The following is a 22,656-nucleotide window of genomic DNA, read 5'->3' as shown; positions in this document are numbered from 1 at the left end:
AAAACACTTAAAACACATGTTTTTCTATCCAATCAAAAGTGGTGAAATAAATAATATTTTTTGGGATTTTTGGTGTCACCATAAAATAGACATTCCCATGAACACATGGCAAAAAGAATGGGTCAAAAATGTTAAGGGATCATGAAGTTATGGATATTTGAAGCTATGAAGAAAATGAACATTTTTTAACAAGTGAAAACAAAAAAATCATTACACTACCCAGATTTGAATTCAAACCCAATAACTTAACAAACCAATGTTTTACCACTAGGGTACAATGTCAGTTCATGTTTTCCATTACATCAATTAAAATATATATTAAAGTGACTTTTAAAATTTTAAAAATGGCTCCAAACTTCATCTTCCTCATTCATCCCGTAGTCCATAGTTTCCACCATTTTCACATATTGTCAAAGCTCTAACTCTCAATTCTTAACGAAATCAAAAGTTGTAAAGACCAAAACTGCTTAGAAGTTCGCAAGGAATCTAATGGTACTCACCAATTTCATTTATTTTTCATAAATATCCAGAAATCAAACAAAATGCATATGAACCCTAAAAATTGAATTTAAAATTAAATTCCAAACATCACCGATTAAGACCAATGATCATAGGGGTTTTGTTCCTGACATCTTGGAAAGTGTAATGGTAACACGAATGATGCAAAATGGTGCCTTAAATCATAAATTTTAGAAATGAATACATACCTCAAAAATGAAAATCGTCCTTTGGAGTAGGGGTGTTCCAGATGTGATTTTATGATTTGAACAGCTTCCTTACACCTCTAGAAAGGTGTTTGAATGCCTGACTTGAGCTGAGAGTGCTTGGTTTTTCCTTTCCAAATCAAGTTGTAAGTTATGAAAATGTGATTTGGAAGATGATGGTAGGGCTGTTACAGAAGTTATTCAAGTGTTTGGACAACTTCTAATGGATGTTTAGAAGTTGTTTGAAGTGTTGGTTTGGAGAAAACACAAGCACAATGGAATTTGGAAGTTTGAGGTTTGGAGAATTTGCTATAATGGAGGTTTTGTGCCAATTCAGGTGTGTTGAGTTATGAGGCTTGTCTCTCTATTTATAGGGGCTCCATATGGTTCATGTAACTTGCAGAAATCAATCTTGGTTCAATTGGAATGCTAGTTGGTGACTTGGTTTCATTTTGCACAAAAAAACATAATGGATCATGATGAAAAGGTGGAGTGAAAGAAGGAGCTTAAAGGTACTTTTAGGATGTTGCTTCTGGTTTAGAGGTTAAATGTGATCAGAAGAAACAAGTTAGAAGCTCAATGCAAGAGTGGTTGGAAAAGTTGGCCTTTATCAAAATGGATATGAAGCTTTTTGCAAAACCTTCCAAATATGGCATCAAGACTTGGTTAATGACTCAATCCCTTGTGTAATGCATCAAATGTTTGTGTAATTTGTGCATTTTTTGAGGTTTTATTATCTAGGACAAAGTTGAAGTATGAATCAAGGTCTTTAATATGATCTTTGGAGCAAAGAAAATCGTGGTTTGGATCATAAGTTATGGCCTTGGAAAGTTGGGTACTTGGACATGTATTTTTTCATAACTTAGAAAAAATTTCAAAACCAAATCTTGCCCTTTTTGCAAGTAACCTCAAATTTCTTGTTTACTCTTGATCAAATGACTTCAATGATCATATTTTCATAATCCCTGACTTGAAAAGTCTATAGTTGACCAAAAATCGTAAAAGTCAAACTTTGACTTTAAGCATTTGTTGACTTTTTCATTAGTTGTGTTCAAACTTTCATCTACTTATGAACCTAACCTCTTGAGCCATATGAATTGTATGAGTGGGTTATGAGTATACATTTTAATACCTTTGATCATGCCTTAAGCCATAGAGTCATGCTTTCGTCAAAGAGCCAACATTAAACTGACTTTGACCAAAACCCTAATTTTGAGTGTCAAATGAATTGTGGCTTGATGAACTTGAGATGGAATGATCTTGAAATCGATTCTTATTGATGGAAGTCACTTGATTACTTGGGAAGGATGAGGAGTTTGAAATGTTAAAACTCATGCCAAGTCTTGATTGATCAATCTTTGAAAGCTATTGGTGCAAAACCCTAGCTTAAGACAAACAAAGTAGAAAATCTTTTTGTATTTTCAATAGGTTAGTAGTTCAAAGATGCTAGATGTCATGCAAATGATACAAATGATGGTGGCATCTTAGGGTTGAAAATTAGGGTATGACAGATGCCCCTATTTAAGTTTCTTCAATCTGGAGATATGAATATTGGATTTTTCATCTCGACGTGGTTGAAGAGATTTAAATACAAACATGCACGATTTTTGGCCCTAAGAGGTCACCAAATGCTTATGATATGATATGCATGCAGGACTCAGGAATTCTGCGAGGAACAATGTCACAGGGGAGTAATATTAGTTGATAAAACACATAGGGATAAAGGAACGCCACTATGGGGACAGACAAAAGGAAATTCCATCGAGGAAAAGATTACAACTTCAGTTTGCAAATTCCAATAGATTCGGGCTCCCTAGGGAATAGATCATTCCAAATGATCATGACTTCAACTGAAGAAACATCTTCGCAACAAGTTTCTCAAAGGTAGAGATGACAATCTATTCAAATAACGAGTTCTAGCTTTCGCAACAGGTTTCTCAAAGGTAGAGATGACCGTCTGTTCAAATAACGAGTCAAAATAAAAGTACACTTCACTGAGGAAATATCTTCGCAACAGGTTTCTCAAATGTAGAGATGACCGCCTGTTCAAATAACGAGTCAACATAAAATTACGCTTCACTGAGGAAATATCTTCGCAATGGGTTTCTCAAATCTAGAGATGATCGCCTGTTCAAATAACGAGTCAAAATATGCTTACATGATCAAAACATGAGTCAACTCCTTCTTTACTTAAATATTCCACTTAGAAAAGGAAAAATAAACTTATCCGCGATTCGGGTCATAAGCCAACGAACGGGCCTTGGTTTCTTCTTTAACCAAGTCTTTCTCTTGGAAAGGATGAATGAACAAGCTCCTAAAAAGGTGACCAATTGTTGGGGAAAGAGAAATAACTTCACCGGGTATCTTCGAAGGATGCGGGTCAGTTAATCTTATAAAAATCTGGAATTCTCAAATAAAGAGAAAATAACAGTAAGGATCTTCATCAGACTTCCACCGTGATTTACTGGGGAAAGTATCATTGGTTGTGACTAACACCTCACTGGTGATATAAGTCCTTGTAACGGAATACCTCACCGGGGATATAAAGTCTTCTGATAAAATAAAGGTGCTTGTAGTAGTCTTCAACAAACTTCTCTGACGAAATTTTCTTGGGAGATGGCCATTTGTTGGAAATAACGTTTGATATGTTGATAACTTCATTGGGGATAAACAAACCTCTCAAAAAGAGGCTGCTATTTGTTATCCAAAATGGGTGTCAATAAGCTTCTCGGGAAAAGATAGCTACTTATTGGGGATCAGAGATCATGAAACAGGCTTCTCAAATAAAGAGACAGCTACCTGTTGGAAGTCTTCAACAAACTTCTCTGGAGAGAAAACCATCTGATGGAAGAAAACTTCTATATTGATAATTCCTTCGAGATAGAAAAGCTTCTCAAAAGAGATAACCACTTGTGTTCACACTAGGTAAAAGGATATGTATGCACTCTCAGTCTAGATTTAACAACCTAGAGAGATTCACCATTAATTTCCAAATATTTGGCTCACTCCAGGAACAACTTGAGAGAGAAAAAAAAAGTAAGACTCTACCAATGGGGAATGAAGCTCAATTGGGATTTTATCCTATCTAAAGACGGAAAAGGACAACTAGAACAACGATCTTCCACGAGGAATGAACTCAATGGGGAGTTAGAAAGGATATAAACTCTCTTCTTAAGGTTGACGACTCCTATAGGGAAGGAAACATAACACCCAAGGATGAACATATTCAAAGAAATTCAGGTAAACGTCATCAAGGAATGCAAAAAATGGATGTGAATTTGGTTATTCATGATATATATGCATGTATGTATATATGCATGTATGCACGTTATGTTTATGCTGACAAAAAAAAGACAAAACAGACACGTTGGGGACATAATATGTTTCATAGCTCAACATTTGGCTAGTCTCATTAAGGTGGAAAATTGTTGGTGTAAGCCCTAGAGGCCAATACTTTTGGTACTTGTATCGAATTATTTATTAATAATAAAAGGCTTTTTCTTTATTACGTTTGTTTAATAAAGTCCCTAGAATAGCTAGTCCGTTTAATGTATCAAGTGTGACTTGATCATGAGATCACATTAAACATAAGGACATTAATCTTAAAGTATCCGTAGTCGAGCTTTATTATGAAGTGGGATAACACTAAAGCATTAAGACTATTATGTATATAGACTGATGATCACATCTCATGGGTCATGGATAAGGAGTTATAGAGTCTTAAATATAGGTATGAATATTAAGAGTAATATTTATACTGGATTGACCCGCTATGAGAATACTATATAGAAAGTTATGCAAAGTGTCATAAGTTATTCTCATGGTGATAATGGTGTATACCACTCTTCGACCTGAAACCACTATGGACCCTAGATGTAGAGTCGAGTGCTTTATTGCTGATCAAACGTTGTCCGTAACTGGATAACCATAAAGACAGTTGATGGGTACTCCACGAAGCATGCTGAGGGACATGAGTGACCTAGATGGAATTTGCCCATCCTGCATAACAGGATAAATGTTTATGGGCCCAATATTGAACTGGACAAGGATGACACGGTCTATGCCTTGTGTTCAATATAGACATAAGGGAAAAAGGGTAATTATACACATAAGTATTATCACAAAAGGATTTGTCAGATCACATGACATTTTCGTGTCTTGGGTAGCAGTGATGTGTTGCTAGATACCGCTCACTGTTTATTATGTTAAATGCGTGATTTAATATAATTGCCAACGTCGCGAAAACCTACAGGGTCACACACAAAGGACGGATTGATGAGAGATAGAGTAACTAAGGAACACCGTAAGGTATGGTGCACTTAAGTGAATTGTAGAGCATCGTAAGATACGGTGTACTTAAGTAGAATACGAAATATGGTAAGGTGCCATGGGCTTAAGTGATTTTGGGCATATTATAAGATATGGGCCAAAATATACTTAAGTGGGCCTTTTAGCTTGAATCCCACACAAGTGGTTCTATAAATAGAACCCTTGTGCAGAAGCATTCATTGTGGTTGCATTATTTTCGTTTTCTCTCTCTCTCTCTCTCTCTCTCACTCAAAGCCTTCATTCGTACCAGCTAGTACTGAGATTGAAGGAATCCGTTCGTGTGGACTGAGTAGAGACGTTGTCATCGTTCAACGTTCGTGATCGCTCCGTAGATCTGCATCAAAGGTTTTGATAATCACAAGAGATCTGCACCAAAAGTTTCAATCGTCACAAGAGGTAAATATTTTATCACTGATCATGACCATTCATAAGGATCTCTAAAGGAGAAAATTTTAATTTCCGCTGCGTTTTGGATCGTAATTCTCCTTCAAAAACATCACTAGAGATGAGTTAAAGGTCATCAAAGGAGAAAAGTCTCGTCGCGAGGTCCAATTCTCTCTGGGAGAGGAAGATGCTTCATCTGGGGATGAAATGTGAACCTTTGATGGAGCAAAGATCTTGCTGCTAGGTTCCAACTTCTCTGGAGAAGAAGACTTCACTCAGGAGAAAAAAAATGTAGACTCTACCAATGGCGGGTCTAGATTGGTCAGGAAAACCTTCAAAATAATTCTTTCAGGGATAATGAAGATTGCTTGAAAAATCTTGACTCTTTATTTTAAAGCTTGATAGAAAATCCAGGCTTAACACTTTACTGGGGAACATTGAGTTCCAACATCCAACACTTCACAACTTACTCGCCACTTGGGGATTTAACTATGAACGTTCTTTTTTTGCATTCACAAATCAAAACAAAACTTTATTTTGAAAAAAAAAACACTTTTTTCAAATATTCGTTTCAAGAGTTTTTGTCAAAATAAAAATGATATTTTCGCGGAGCAAAAATAAAATAAGGATTGTCAATAACTGGATAAGTCTCGAATTTTATAGATAGAATGGTGATCCGCAAATGGCGTGATCCCATGTATATTTACAAAGTTAGAAAAATGGTAATATGGGAAAAGGCTACATTAAAATACAATGAAACTATTCTCCCTAACAAATTTGAATTCCAGATGTGTTTGGGCTTCTAATAAGAGCCGATTGAGAGCTTTGACAGGAAGACGTTTCTTCAAGTGATCCAATCTGATCTGATGCAGTTACTTGGCATAATCCTTTGTTTTGCCTAGATTTCCTTTTCAGGTTTTCAATCTACCAGGATAATCATTTTCTGTTTATGTCTCTAATTTTTGCCTGGACCTCCCTTTCGGGTTTTCAGTCCACCGAGACGCTCATTTTTGCCTAAGCCGCCTTCTTGGGTTTTCGACTTAGCAAGCTAATCTTTTACTTTTTCTAGGCGAAGTATTTCTTGACTGCGTCAGTATTCACAGGTCGTGGGAGCTCCTCACCATCCATATTTGTAAGAATCAAGGCCCCCCGGAGAAGGCTTTCTTGACAACATATGGGCCATCATAATTAGGAGTCCACTTGCCCCTAGAATCAGATATGAAAGATTGAATCTTTTTAAGCACAAGGTCACCTTTTCTGAATATGCGAGGTCGAACCTTCTTGTCGAATGATTTCTCCATTCTCTGCTAATATAACTAACCATGGCATAAAGCCGTCATCCTATTTTCTTCAATCAAATTCAGTTGGTCATACCTGCTTTGACACCATTCAGCTTCGGATAACTTAGCTTCCATTAAGACATGCAATGACGGGATCTCTACTTCTATTGGGAGCACTGCTTCCATGCCATAGACAAGAGAAAAGGGGGTGGCCCCGGTTGAAGTAAAGACGGACGTACGATATCCATGCAAGGCAAAAGGGAGCATTTCATGCCAATCCTTATAAGTCACTACCATCTTCTGGATGATCTTCTTGATGTTCTTGTTGGCAGCTTCAACATCACCGTTCATCTTAGGTCTGTAAGGAGAGGAATTATGATGTTCAGTCTTGAACTCTTCACACATTTCCTTCATCATTTTATTGTTCAAGTTTGAACCATTATCAGTGATGATTCTACTTGGCACACGATAACGACAAATAAGTTGATTCTTGATAAATCTAACTACCACCTGCTTGGTCACATTTGCGTATGAGGCCGCTTCAACCCACTTTGTGAAACAATCAATGGCAACCAGAATGAAACGATGTCCGTTGGAAGCTTTGGGCTCAATCATACGAATCATGTCGATGCCCCACATAGAGAAAGGCCATGGAGAAGAGAGAATGTTGAGCAGAGTCAGAGGTACATGTATCTTGTCAGCATAAATATGGAATTTGTGACACTTCTTCACATACTTGCAACAGTCAGCTTCCATTGTCAGCCAATAGTAACCCGCTCTTAACATTTTTTCAGCCATTACGTGTCCATTGGAGTGAGTACTAAAGGAACCTTCATGAACTTCTTGCATCAACGGTCTGCTTCGTGTCTATCCACGCATCTGAGTAGAACCATGTCAAAGTTTCTCTTGTATAGCACTTCTTCGTTCAGAAAGAAGTTATTAGTAAGTCTTCCCAAGGTCTTCTTATCTTTGTTGGATACCCCAGGTGGGTATTCTTGACTCTAGAGATAACACTTGATGTCATGGTACCACGGCTTGTCATCAGGGACTTCTTCCATTGCAAATACATGAGCAGGTCTATTAAGACGCATAACATCGATCTTAGGCACATCATTCCAACGATTCACAGTGATAATGGAAGCCAAAGTTGCCAAGGAATATGCCATCTGATTTTCCTCATGAGGGATGTGATGAAATTCAATATTGTTGAAGAAAGTAGATAACCTCCTTGCATAGTCTTTGTATGGGATTAGGCCGGGTTGACGAGTTTCCCATTCTCCTTTAATTTGATTGACAACTAGAGATGAGTCTCCATAAACATCGAGATTTTTTATTCTAAGATCAATGGCTTCTTCTAGACCCATGATGCAGGCTTCATATTCCGCCATGTTGTTCGTGCACTTGAATGTTAATCTTGCAGTAAAAGGGATATGTGAGCCATGAGGAGTGATGATTACTGCCATAATACCATTACCATAAGCATTAACTGCTCCATCAAATATTAAACCCTATTGAGAACCTAGCTCTGGCCCTTCATTTGGAAGTGGTTCATTGCAATCTTTGGCTTTTAAGTACATCACATCTTCATCTGGAAATTCAAAATTTATAGACTCATAATCATCGATTGGCCGATGAGCTAAATGATCGGCCAAGACACTTCCTTTGATAGCTTTCAGGGTGTGATACTCAATGTCATATTCGGACAAGAGCATCTGCAAACGAGCAATTCTCCCGGTCAATGCAGGTTTTTCAAAGATATACTTAATCGAATCCATCTTGGATATCAACCAAGTTGTGTGATTCATCATATATTGACGGAGACGCTTGGCAGCCCAAGCCAGAGCACAACAAGTTTTCTCTAGCATGGAATATCAGGATTCGCAATCAATGAATTTCTTGCTCAAATAATAGATGGCATACTCTTTTCTTCCTGTTTCATCCTATTGACCCAAGACACAGTCCATAGATTCTTCTAGTACAGTCAGATACATAATCAATGGTCTTCCCTCAACTGGAGGGGACAAGATAAGAGGTTCTAGCAAATACACTTTGATACCGTCGAAGGCTTTTTGACAATCATCCGTCCAAACACAACCCTGATCCTTTTGGAGGAGCTTAAAAATGGGAGCACAAGTAGCAGTCATATGAGATATGAACCTTGAAGTGTAGTTCAAATGTCCAAGGAATCCCCTCACCTGCTTTTCTGTTTGAGGTGCTGGCATTTCCTGAATGGGTTTAAGCTTGTCGGGATCAACTTCAATACCCTTTTAACTGACGATGAAGCCTAAAAGCTTTCCTGAACGAACCCCAAAGGGGCATTTGTTTGGGTTCAAGCAGAGTTTGTATTTTCTCAAACATTGAAACAGTTTCGAAAGATACTCAACATGATCGTCCTCAGTCTTTGATTTTGCTATCATATCATCTACATAGACTTCAATCTCTTTATGCATCATGTCATGAAAAGAGTAGTCATAGCTCGTTGATAGGTGGCACCAACATTCTTCAAGCCAAAAGGCATTACTTTGTAGCAAAATATGCCCCAAGGTGTAATAAAAGCTGTTTTTTCCATATCTTTGGGCGCCATTTTAATTTGATTGTAACCGGAAAATCCATCCATGAAATAGAAGACCTTGAACTTGGCGGTGCTATCGACCAACATGTCAATGTGTGGCAGAGGAAAGTCATCCTTATGACTTGCTTTATTTAGATCTCTATAGTCAACGCACATGCGAACCTTTCCGTCCTTCTTGGGAACTGGCACAATGTTGGCCAACCACTGTGGATATTCTGATGTCACAAGGAAACCTGCATCAATCTGCTTTTGCACTTCCTCTTTGATTTTGATCGCCATGTCCGACCGAGTTCTTCTTAACTTTTGCTTGATCGGTGGACACTCTGGCCTCAATGGTAAACGATGCTTCACAATATCGGCGTCCAACCCTGGCATGTCTTGGTATGACCAAGCAAACACATCGGTATATTCTCGGTCATCCTCTCTTTGACCTCTGGCGCGAGTAGTGCTCCAACTTTGACTTCTTTTCTATCCTCTTCAGACCCCAAGTTGATTACTTCCATTGGCTCTTTGAATGGCTGAATGGTCTTTTCTTCATTTTCGAGCAGTCTAGAGATTTCATATGGAATGTTTTCCTCTTCTTCTTCTTCCGCTTCGTACATAGGGAATTCAAAGTTGCAAGAGAGCATAGGGTCATTGGTTTTAATGGATATGTCATGAATTAATCTGCACATGTGATTTTATACTTGTTTTAGAAACAGATAAAAGTGTGAAGTCATGTGCAGCTATTTGGAAGTGTGAACAACAACAGAGGTCCAGTTTTGGCGAATTACTTTGTGAGCTATGAAGTCGGTCGGAACATCTTTAGGATTGTCTTCCACAATGGCATTGGCTTCAGCTGCTTAGTCTTCTGACTCCGGGATGTATTCAAGTTCTCTATGATGAGGAAAGTAGAAAGGCACATATGCATCTTCCGCCTCAAGATCAAATTCAGGATCATCGCAGTAGGGTTCCCATGTTGAATCATTATCCTCAGTGACGACACTAACTTCTGGAAAAGTGGGATTAATGAACCCTCCACTATGGAAAGTTTCTTTGATTGAACAAACATATCTACTTCCTTCTGTAATCTTCTTGGAAGTAGGAGAAAAGCCTAAACCCTCTTGGTGTTTGTTTTCTGGGAGATCCAAAATTATTCCCCAACCATCGGTTATACCATCATTGACTAGCCGTTGTGCATCCTTGAATGAAGAGATGGATATTCCTCTCTTGACATCTTTGTCAATCAAAGAAAGGGCTTGGAATTGAGTTCCAACATCTTCTTCAGGTTCAAGATAAGATAAAGATGATAAGTGACTCACAACCAGTGTTTTCTCCCCACAGACTGTCACTAGCTTCCCGTTCTTCACAAATTTAAGCTTCTGATGCAGAGTGGAAGTTGTAAGGGCAAACTGTCATACAACATACGATCATAGGTTTCGATGATGACAAATTACCACCATGGATGAATCGGCATTGTCGATTCCATCTCTACAAAACAAATGCAACATATCACCTATCATATCCTTTTCTATGTTCATCTAAACTGTTATATTTCCTACAACATATGTGGATAAAATATGGTCATGACAAAATGCATGAAAACCACAAAAGTCTGAATTTTTGCAGATTTACAGGGTTTGAGTCGACCGCAGGGTCGGCGCATAGCACGGTGCATTTCCTCACGGGTCAGCGCACGAAGGTTTGAGTCGACCGCAGGGTCGGCGCATGAAGGTTTCACTTTCCCACGGGTCAGCGCACGCCGACCTATGGTCGACGCATACTGATTTGTTTTTCAGATTGTCCAAAACTGCAGGCTATGCGTCGACGCATAGACCTGCTATGGTCGACCATTCGCGCGCAAATACAGCTTTTTGAGTAATTACCACTGTGTTTGAAAAGCTGTTAAGTGGGTTGGTTGGTTTGTTATTATAAATAAAAGTTCAGTTACTTGTATCAACAAACATTTTGAAAAATTGATTGAAGTGTACAAAGAACAAGAAAAAGTGAAATAGGTGTCCAAGATTCTTCATCTTCATCTTCAACATCTCACAACACATCAATTACACACAACCATTTTTGAAGTGCTTTGTGATTGGTTAAAGGTGATAACATTCGAAGCCGAGATTGGGGAATCCGGTTCGGGTTGAAGCTTGCGACATGTTTTTTCTTGAATAAAACCTTTAGGGTTTTGTCCTCCAAGATTGGTTTGATTTTGGGGGTTTTTTGGACGATTTCTTCATCAATTTTCAGCTGAGCAAAGGTGATTGAGAAGAGGAAGTCTTCATCAATCTAGTAGCGGATTCAGTGATATTGAAGGGAAGATTTCGGGTTCGATTTGTTGTATTTGAGATCAGCCAGGCCGAGGGTTTGAAGAAATGAAAGTTATTCAACAAAGGGGCTGGAATCGGAGGTCTATCAACAACAATCGAAGGACTTGATTCACCTTGAATCAAGGAACAAGGAGTGGAAGCAACATTCAACGTCTTGAGAATTTTGTTGTATAATTGCTTGTCAATCCTTGTATAAACTGTCATACTCAACAGGTGATATCTATTAAAGCAATCTCAATTCTAGTTTTAGAATTGAGGGCAGACGTACCCCGAAGCGAGGACGACGGGGGAACTGCCGCATCAAATCTTTGTCTTCTCTATTTTTCAGCATATTTGTTTTGGCTTAAAAATAAGTGATTTTTGTATAAGCACTTTTATCAAACCTTGATATTAATTGAGTAAGAAGTTAAAAATTTATTTTTGAATCCAAAGTACAATAAGATATTGTACTAGACTAATTGGAATCCCTTACTCAACATAAATATCACTTGGAGTGTTTTTGCACACCAAGTGTTTGATAATTTGCCCAAACCAAAATTATCTTAGTTGTGTATCTAGTTTGGTTTGCTCTTTAAATCATTGGAACTAGGAATCCTAGCAAGTGAAATAAATCATTGATAGTGTGACTAGTGTAGTGATTTTTATTCTATATTATCACTAATCCATAGGCTAGACGTATATCCGGTTTTCCAATAACCATTCGTTTTAGACTATATTTTCCTCGGCCGCTTCCGCACTTAAAACCAATTTTCAAAACCAATTTTTAATTGGTAGCGCCGACTCAAATTTTAATTGGGATCTATTCAACCCCCCCCCCCCCTTTCTAGATCCGTGCCATACTCTAACAAGTGGTATCAGGAGCACCGATTCACTCCGTGCTTCAAAATATAACTTTGATAGAAAATGGCTAACGAACCTAAAGGGGCTTATAATAGAGCTCCCATTTTCAATGGTGAAAATTATAGTTATTGGAAAGACTGTATGCGGGTGCACATAAATTCCATAGATAGCAAAATATGGAACGTTATTCTCAATGGTCCAATTGAAATAACCATGACCAATGAGAATAATTAATTAGTGCCAAAGCCCGAAGCACAATGTACCGATGATGATGAAAGAAAATACAATTATGATTGGAAAGCCAAAAATATCTTAATCTCCTCATTAGGTGTAGATGAATACTATCGTGTATCCCATTGTCCTACTGCTAAGGCCATGTGGGATTCACTACAAATCGCCCATGAGGGGACGAACGATGTTAAGTTGGCAAGAATCAACACACTAACACAAGAGTTTGATCTCTTTTTCATGGAGCAAGGGGAAACCATTGTTGTCATGCAAAAGAGATTTACTCATCTCATCAATCGATTACATTCATTAGGTAGGCCGGTTTCCAATGATGTTGCTACTAATAAGATCTTGAGATGTCTCAACAGGGAATGGCAGCCGAAAGTGACCGCCATCAAAGAAGCAAATGATCTTAGCATATTAGACTTGACAACATTATTTGGCAAACTACAAGAGCATGAACAAGTACTCTTGAGCCTGGAACAACACGAAAAGAAAGAAAAGAAGGACAAAACAAAGGTGAGTGAAAAGAAATCTATAGCTCTTAAGACTTCCTCCTCGAAGTCTCAAGCAAAAGAGCAAAGTGATTATTCCTCGAGCGACAAAGAAGAAGAGGACAAGAGCGAAGATATGGGGTTGTTCGTTAAACGTTACAATCGTTACGTGAGAAAGAACGACATCCAACATTCCGAGAAGAACTTGGTAAACTTCCGGAAACAATCGAGGTACTCTAAAAATGATGACTCAAAAGGTAAAAAGACTAGAGGGTCGTGTGTAACACCCCAAAATTTGCCCTCCTTATTCACGCATTCATTTTTAGGTCATTTAACATTAGATACATTGCATTTCATCATGTCAATCGGGATTAGCTCCAAGAAGCTTGAACATCATCCAGAACACTTTGTGGGTTCTATTTAGATGATCAGTCAACACAAGGGAAAGACTTGAGTTACTTCCAACAGGGGTCTATTCGTCAGTCAAAACGTTAATCTTGAAGGAGCAAAGGTTTGTTCATGAGCTGTCACGCTCGCTAGGCGAAGCCCACGTGTTCTGAAAAAAAAAATTAAATAAATAAAAAAAACAAAAAAAAACAAAAAAAAAACGAAAAACGAAAAAAAATACGAAAAATGAAAAAATAAATAATAATAATAATAATAATACTAATAATAATAAATAAATAAATAAATAAAAGAAAAAATCTTAGACTTGGACCTCTCTCATTTGAGCCCACAGGTCCACAAAAATCAGCTTATAAATTCAGAGTTTCAGTGAAACAAAATTTCATTCTATTCCTATTACCCTGTCTGGGAAAAGGATAGTGAGAGAAGAACCCATGACAAAACCTGAAGAGAAACCTAGACAGAGAGAGTGAGAATTAATTTGCAGCAACCTCCAGGCAACTCTGAAAGGTTCATTCTGACTCACACACTTTCAGCTCAAGCAAACCCTAAGATTGCTCTGCAAACCCAACAGTGCAATTCAATTTCATTCTATCTCTCCAATCAGGTTTTCCCTATATCCATCATCTTTATGCCTTTAATTTGAATGCTCTAAATGTATGAGGTGTTATGGGTGAATTTGATACCCTTTTGATGCATGTGTTTGTGTGGTTACATTTTGATTTGGGGGCAACTCTTGGTTACCCTATTTAGTTTTGTGAGGGCTCATATGAATCTTGCAGAGATGGTTTGCCTGGTGTTCCACTTTATTTGTGGGATACCGCCTGGAGGTTTCATTCCGATTACCTATACTGACTCACTTTCTTTGATGGTGTTAGCTTGGGAGGATCTCAGGGTTTCCTTGTTCCGTTAATTACTGTTACTTCGGCTCTTTATCCGTGTGGTACTTTTACATTTTCCCGTATTTTTACCGCTTTCTTAGCTGGAAGACCTCGATAGGAGGCAATGCTTTGTGTGTTTACTTTATGCAGGTTCCTTCGTCTAGGATTTCCCTTTTTCCTGAGCGGCCCTAACCCTACCAACTCATTGATTTTTCTTCTCCTAAGAACACGTTAACTCCTTCTACTACAGGCGAGTAAGTCTCCAAAGGTCGAGCATCCGGTAGATTGCGTATTAACGTTGTTCGTCCAAAACCCAATCCATAACCCTGTAGTTAGCCGAACTACGACTTGCTCTGATTCTTATTCCAGATGAGATACGTAGGCATAAGACGTGATGTCTTAGCGAGCACAATTACCCTTAACCCCTAGGTAGCCGAGCTACGAAGACTCTGATTCTCATATTCAGATGAGATACGTATGCAGTGGATGCGACATCCGTGCGAGTCATTTTCTTTTGACCCCCTTTTTTTAGTAAATAACACGTTAGATAAACCCACACCCTTTAGACAAGAACTACAAAAGTGGATCCCATAGAGTACCACGGATGCGTAGGGGTGCTAATACCTTCCCTTCGCATAATCGACTCCCGAACCCAAGATTTGGTTGCGAGACCCTGTCTTGTCCTTTCCTTTTTCCAGGTTTACTTCAAGCGTTTCCTTTCCCGCCTTTGGGATAAATAACGTACGGTGGCGACTCTCCTGTCTTTCTTCGCCGGTTGTTTTTTTTCGCATACCATTTTTGAGGTTGCGACATCGTGCTACACTTGTGGGAAGCCCGGTCATTACAAACCGGACTGTCCAATGAACAAGAAGACAAAGGAAAAGGAATCATCCAAATCACACAAGAAATCATCAAAGCCAAGGAGAGCATACATAGCTTAGGAAAGCGATAGCGACTCCTCCGATGATGAAAGTTCTAGTGATGAAGATGAAGCTGTAAACCTATGCCTCTCTGCTCATCAAAAGAACAAAAAGAAACAGGTACGACATGCTAAATATGAAAAATCCTCTAGTATGTCTCATCATGAATTACAAGCTGCATTTGATACTCTATACTGTGAAGCTAAAGAGGCCTTTAAAAGGCTTGCCTCAAATAACCAAATTTTTATCCATTTGGAACAAAAAATTCGAGAATCCGAAAGGAAACTTGAGGCACTCAAAGCTTCTATGGTAGAAAGCACAAAAGCAGGTTGTGAGGACCTTAGAAATACGATAATTAACTATGGGTGTGACACCTGTTATATTTGGCAAGGTGAAGTAAGAAACCTAAAGACCAAACTTGACAAGGCTCTTGAGCCCAAGATTACCTTTGCAATCGATAAATCTAACTTTCGAAAAAAGTATGGTTAATCCATAACAAAAATATAAATATGTTATAAAGGACGAAGATAGCAAAGGCAATCAAAATGTTAATTTCTCTTGTCTTTATTGTTGCAAGAAAGGTCACTCCATTGCTAAATGCAGGTTTAGGAGATTCTTAGTTCCTAAAGGCATTTATCAATGGCTGCCCAAATGCAACCATCTCATTACTAACTATTCAAGACCCAATAAGCCATGGGGTACCTTCTCGTGTTAATTGCATTTCCATAGGTACAATGCCTCGAGACCACCGAGAGAAGATGGGTTCTCGACAGTGGATGCTCAAGGCACATGTCAGGAGACATATCACTCTTCATTGACTTCGTGGCTAAGAAGAAAGGATATGTAACCTATGGTGACAACAACCGTGGAGCAATACTAGGTAAAGGTAGTGTAGGTAACCCTTCTTCCACTACTATTTCTCATGTATTGCTTGTCGAAGGTCTTAAACACAATCTACTTAGCATCAGTCAATTATGTGACAAAGGATACAATGTATCTTTTTCAACAGATTGTTGCAAAATTGTACATAATGATGATAAGAAGAGTATGTTTAATGGCCTGCGAGTGAATAATGTCTATATGTTAGACTTGAACGAAGTATCGTTAACAAGTGACAAATGCCTTGTAACAATGAGTGAAGATTCATGGTTATGGCATAGGCGTTTAGCACATGTTAACTTTGACTTACTAAATAAAGTAGTCTCAAAAGATCTAGTCTTAGGTCTCCCCAAAATAAAGTTCACCAAGGATCACCTTTGTGATGCTTGTCAAAAAGGGAAGCAAATGAGGATCTCATTTAAATCCAAAAATATCGTTTCAACAACGAGCCCTCTCGAACTTCTTCATATGGACTTATTTGGGCCGTCTAGGATTAAAAGTCTAGGAGGAAACTATTACGGTTTCATAATAGTGGACGATTTTTCTAGATTTTGTTGGACTATCTTTTTAGTAAGCAAGAGCGATACGTTCGCCGCCTTTGAAAGGTTTGCTAAGCTTCCCAAAATAAATTAAATACAAACATTGTTTCAATTAGAAGCGACCATGGGGGTGAGTTCGAAAACCATTTATTTAAAGAATATTGCGGTAACCATGGTATCGATCATAACTTCTCCGCTCCACGTACTCCTCAATAAAATGGGGTTGTGAAGCGTAAAAATCGAATTTTGGAAGAATTGGGAAGAACAGTGATTAACGAAAGTGGTTTACCGAAATATTTTTGGGTCGACGCCATTAGTACGGCGTGTTATGTTTTGAATAGGGTGCTCATTCGCCCCATTCTAAATAAAACACCGTATGAGCTTTCAAAAGGGCGAAATCCAAATGTTTCTCACTTACATGTTTTCGGTTGCAAATGTTTTGTATTAAATAATGGAAAGGAAAACTTGGGCAAATTCGATTCCAAGGCCGACGAAGGTATCTTCCTCGGATACTCTCAATCGAGTAAAGCATATAGAATATATAATAAACGATCACTTGTTGTGGAAGAGTCTGTACATGTCACTTTTGACGAATCCTATCTGAGAAACGTCGGAAAGGGTAGTGTTGTTCATGGTGCATGTACATCTACGGAAGACATACTCAAGGGTGGCGAGCCGGGGATTGATCAACCCGACAAAGTCAAAGTTGAGGAGGATAAAGATGTACACCATGAGGAAACCGAGGTAGCTCATCCGCCTTCAAACGATGATCTCCCTCAAGCTTGGAAGTCTCCCAAAGACCATCCAATTGACAACATTCTCGGAGATATCTCAAAGGGTGTTACAACTCGATCGAAGCTAAGTAATTTCTGTTATCACTTCGCTTTCGTTTCACAAATGGAACCTAAAAACCCTAAAGAATCCCTACTCGATGAACACTGGTTTTTGTCAATGCAGGAGGAACTAAATCAGTTCACTAGAAATGAGGTTTGGGACCTTGTCCCTCCTCCGCGAGGTCATCGAGTAATCGACACCCGATGGGTGTTTAGGAACAAGCTGGACGAAGACGGGGTAATAACCCGTAACAAGGCGCGTTTAGTAACGCAAGGGTATAACCAAGAGGAAGGCATCGACTATGAGGAAACTAATGCGCCGGTTGCCCGACTCGAGGCTATACGCCTTCTCCTTGCCTTCGCTTGTGCGAAAGACTTTAAACTATTCCAAATGGATGTTAAGAGTGTGTTCCTTAACGGTTACATAAATAAAGAGGTTTACGTCGCACAACCTTCGGGTTTTGAATCTCATGAGTATCCCGATCATGTTTACAAACTAAAAAGGGCTTGGTAATAGCGACTAAGTAAATTTTTACTTGATCAAGGTTACTCAAGAGGAAAGGTTGACACAACTCTCTTTATTAAACGTCAAGGAAAGCACTTGATATTAGTACAAATTTATGTTGACGATATTATATTTGGGTCTACTAACATGAATCTCGTGAGAGTTTTCGGATCTTATGCAGGGTGAATTCGAGATGAGTATGATGGGGGAGCTCACATACTTTCTTGGTTTGCAAATTAAACAACTCAAAGAAGGAACATTCGTGAGTCAAACAAAGTATTGTTTGGACCTTATCAAGAGATTTGACATGGCAAAAGCCAAGGCCATTGACACCCCCATGCCAACATGTGGAAACTTGAATAAAGATGAAAACGGTAAGGACGTAGAGGTAAAAAGGTATAGAGGTATGATTGGATCACTTCTCTATCTTACGGCTTCTCGTCCCGACATTATGTTTAGCGTGTGTATGTGCGCAAGATACCAATCATGTCCCAAGGAATCCCATCTAAAAGCTGTCAAACGAATACTTCGATACCTATCCGGTACTCCGAAGTATGGACTATGGTATTCCAAAGGTAATGATTGCTCATTGGTAGGTTTCTCCGATTCCGATTTTGCCGGTTGCAAATCGGATAGGAAAATCACTAGTGGTACTTGTCAGTTATTTTCAAATTCCTTGGTCAGTTGGCATAGCAAGAAACAAGTTTCAGTTGCTTTGTCAACCGCCGAAGCGGAATACGTTGCCGCCGGTAGCTGTTGTGCTCAAATCCTATGGGTTAAGCAACAATTATTGGATTTTAATCTCAAACTCGAACGTATTCCCATTTTCTGTGACAATACAAGTGCCATTAATCTTACCAAAAATCCTGTGTTGCATTCTCGCACCAAACATATCAAAATTCGACACCATTTTCTTCGGGATCATGTAGAGAAAGGTGATGTTGTATTTGAACATGTTAACACTAAAAATCAACTAGCGGACATTTTCACAAAGCCGCTAGCTACTGAGCCTTTCTTTCATATTCGCCGAGAACTTGGTATTCTCGATATTTCGGAACGGGCGTTATAAATTGCTTGCTTTATCTTATTTCATTTAAAACTATAATCTTGTACTTCTAACAAGTTAATGTTGTTGCAAGCACAAGTATATTGTTCATCAAGTTATTCCGGCATCGAGGTGATATTGTTCCTTTACCCTTCTCTCTCTCCCAACCTTCATGGTTAAATAGTTGTATTACATGATAATATTGTATATATATGACTTGTTTCTTATACCATATCTGTTTGGATGTTTAATGTTGTGTGGCATTCTATTTATGCATCAAACATGTGAGCATATGTGCATAACAGTGAAAATCTGCAAAATTTGCCTGTATGAGTCGACCATAACAGGGCAATGGTCGACCACACCTTAAAAACTTTCCTTTTTTAAAAAAATCCAAACAGTATGCGTCGACGCATGCAAAGGGTATGGTCGACGCATCGCACGAAAAATCAGTTTTTCTGCATAAAATGTTCAAACTTCCCATGCATTTGCATTTCAAATTCTCATTAAGTGTGCATTTAACCCACTACATTGTGAGTTGCACCTACCTAGTGCCTATTGTCTCTTGGCCTCTCCTCTTCCCAAAACCCTAAATCTTCATCTATAAAAAGGGCAAACCTCCTTCTTGCAAATCATTCTCAAAATCTTACACCAAGCTTCACTCTCCACCTTTACAAAAAGCTTCAGAATCTTTACCCATGGCTTCCTCATCCCGCAGACCTACCGGTAAGAGATCAAGGGTATCATCCTCTGCCTCCCTACCCATTACCGCTGTCTCATTAGTTCCACCGGCTCTTGTCGACACCTTCAACAAAGACATTGGTCATAGAGGAGTTGGGAGGCAACATGCCTTCTACAAACTCACAGCAGAACGCATGCATCTCGTAGACATCATGACTCTGTTACAGTATCATGGTATTGTTAAATTCCTGGAATGCAATGCCAAATATAGAGAAGACCTAGTCCGTGTGTTCTACACTTGCCTTCATGACAAATTTCGTGGTCAAAAGTTTCACTCCAGGATCGGCACAAGAAAGGTATCTTTCAAGTCTGTTGTTTGGAATAAATTTTTTGATCGGACATTGGCTGCTGATGAAAATCCTCCTGCTGAGGTAACTGATTCTCACACAATAGAAGGATATGAGTTTAAGAGCTCTTTGAACGCTATGCTGAAACGACCCTACCCAGACCACATTGTGAACAGTGATGCGTTCCCACGAACCGTCACTGTCGGTAAGCTGAAAACAGGTGAGCGCATTCTCCAGTGGATTGTGGCGCGCATCCTGCGGCCTAATAAGGGTGGCCTTTCTCGAGTTGAACAGGCTGAGGTTCATCTCATATATATCCTGAAAAACAAGCGCAAAATAAACTGGCCCTACTACATTGCTAGTAGGATGTTCAGTTTACGAGACTCCGGACGAGGCACTGCTCTTGCCTATGGATCTTTCATTCAAGAGGTTCTTACTGCAGCAGATGTTGATTATCCGTCCTTTCCGTATACCTCCATTTCCTCAGATAAAGAATTCAGCCCAAAAACTTTCTCTATGATGGGATACTTTTGGTGTGATGAGCGGAGAACATACAAATTTGTTCCCAGGGGGTATATTCCTAGGATTGAAAGTGATGAAAGTGATGAAAGTGAAGAAGAAGACCAAGAGGAAAACGAAGAAGAAGAAGCAGGACAAGCATTTGAGCAGCATGATAATCCTCCACAAGCAGACACACACGACTACACAAACACCGCTTGGGTTCAGAATACCTATTCGACTGAAGAAGATGCCCCCAACCGTGGTGGCTGGGGTGAATGGCAACATATGGGCTGGTCAACACAACTCCAATTCTATCAGTCATATCAATATGGTGCTGAAGAATCTCCACCGTCTCCTCCGCAGCAAGAAAATTCTTCTGAACTTTTAGATATGATGCGAAATATGCAGCTGGCTCAACAATCATTCATACAAACTCAGGATGAGCGATATGCTCATATAAGCAGCCAACTTCAAGCACAAAATGAGAGGCTCGATAGCCTCTCAACCAGCATGAATGAACGGTATGCAGCATTTACCGAAACATTTGAACGACAGGAGCGGTCCGTCGATGTGGGCCTCAAGTATCTAAGTAGTGTTGCTGACCAAATATCTTCTCTGGCAGATCCTTACAGAAACCCGGATATTTGTTACCATCGAGGACGAGGCCATTAGGGCATAAAACTGCATGTGCATCTGTACTTTTGTTGCTTGACTGAACTTATTATCTGTTATGCTTTTTTGTTAATCTAGTTTAATGTTGTCTCCTTTTCAATTTGTTCAGTAATAATATTTGGTGTGGTATTGTTATATGATTCGCTATCTCCTGTTGAACATCATGTTATGTTGAATAATAGTTCTCTTTCTCTTTTTGATATTGTCAAAGGGGGAGAAAAGCATGTACCAAAGCCAAGCCAAGATATTCACAACAATTAACAGTTTGTTTTGCAGCCAGCCTCAGATTACAAAAGAAAGGGGGAGTGTGTGTAAATATTGCATGTTGTTTTTCTTTGGTTTCACACAGGTTGTCATCATCAAAAAGGGGGAGTATGTAAGGGCAAACTGTCATACAACATACGATCATAGGTTTCGATGATGACAAATTACCACCATGGATGAATCGGCATTGTCGATTCCATCTCTACAAAACAAATGCAACATATCACCTATCATATCCTTTTCTATGTTCATCTAAACTGTTATATTTCATACAACATATATGGATAAAATGTGGTCATGACAAAATGCATGAAAACCACAAAAGTCTGAATTTTTGCAGATTTACAGGGTTTGAGTCGACCGCAGGGTCGGCGCATAACACAGTGGATTTCCTCACGGGTCAGCGCACGAAGGTTTGAGTCGACCGCAGGGTCGGCGCATAACATAGTGCATTTCCTCACGGGTCAGTGCACGAAGGCTTGAGTCGACCGCAGGGTCGGCGCATGAAGGTTTCACTTTCCCACGGGTCAGCGCACGCCGACCTATGGTCGACGCATACTGATGTGTTTTTCAGATTGTCCAAAACTGCAGGCTATGCGTCGACGCATAGACCTGCTATGGTCGACCATTCGCGCGCAAATACAGCTTTTTGAGTAATTCCCAATGTGTTTGAAAAGCTGTTAAGTGGGTTGGTTGGTTTGTTACTATAAATAAAAGTTCAGTTACTTGTATCAACAAACATTTTTAAAAATTGATTGAAGTGTACAAAGAACAAGAAAAAGTGAAATAGGTGTCCAAGATTCTTCATCTTCATCTTCAACATCTCACAACACATCAATTACACACAACCATTTTTAAAGTGCTTTGTGATTGGTTAAAGGTGATAACGTTCGAAGCCGAGATTGGGGAATCCGGTTCGGGTTGAAGCTTGCGACAGGTTTTTTCTTGAATAAAACCTTTAGGTTTTTGTCCTCCAAGATTGGTTTGATTTTGGGGTTTTTTTGGACGATTTCTTCATCAATTTTCAGCTGAGCGATGGTG

The sequence above is a fragment of the Lathyrus oleraceus genome, chromosome 3 (genome assembly GCF_024323335.1).
Source record: "Lathyrus oleraceus cultivar Zhongwan6 chromosome 3, CAAS_Psat_ZW6_1.0, whole genome shotgun sequence".
Taxonomy (NCBI): domain Eukaryota; kingdom Viridiplantae; phylum Streptophyta; class Magnoliopsida; order Fabales; family Fabaceae; genus Lathyrus; species Lathyrus oleraceus.
Note: the sequence above shows the minus strand (reverse complement) of the source record.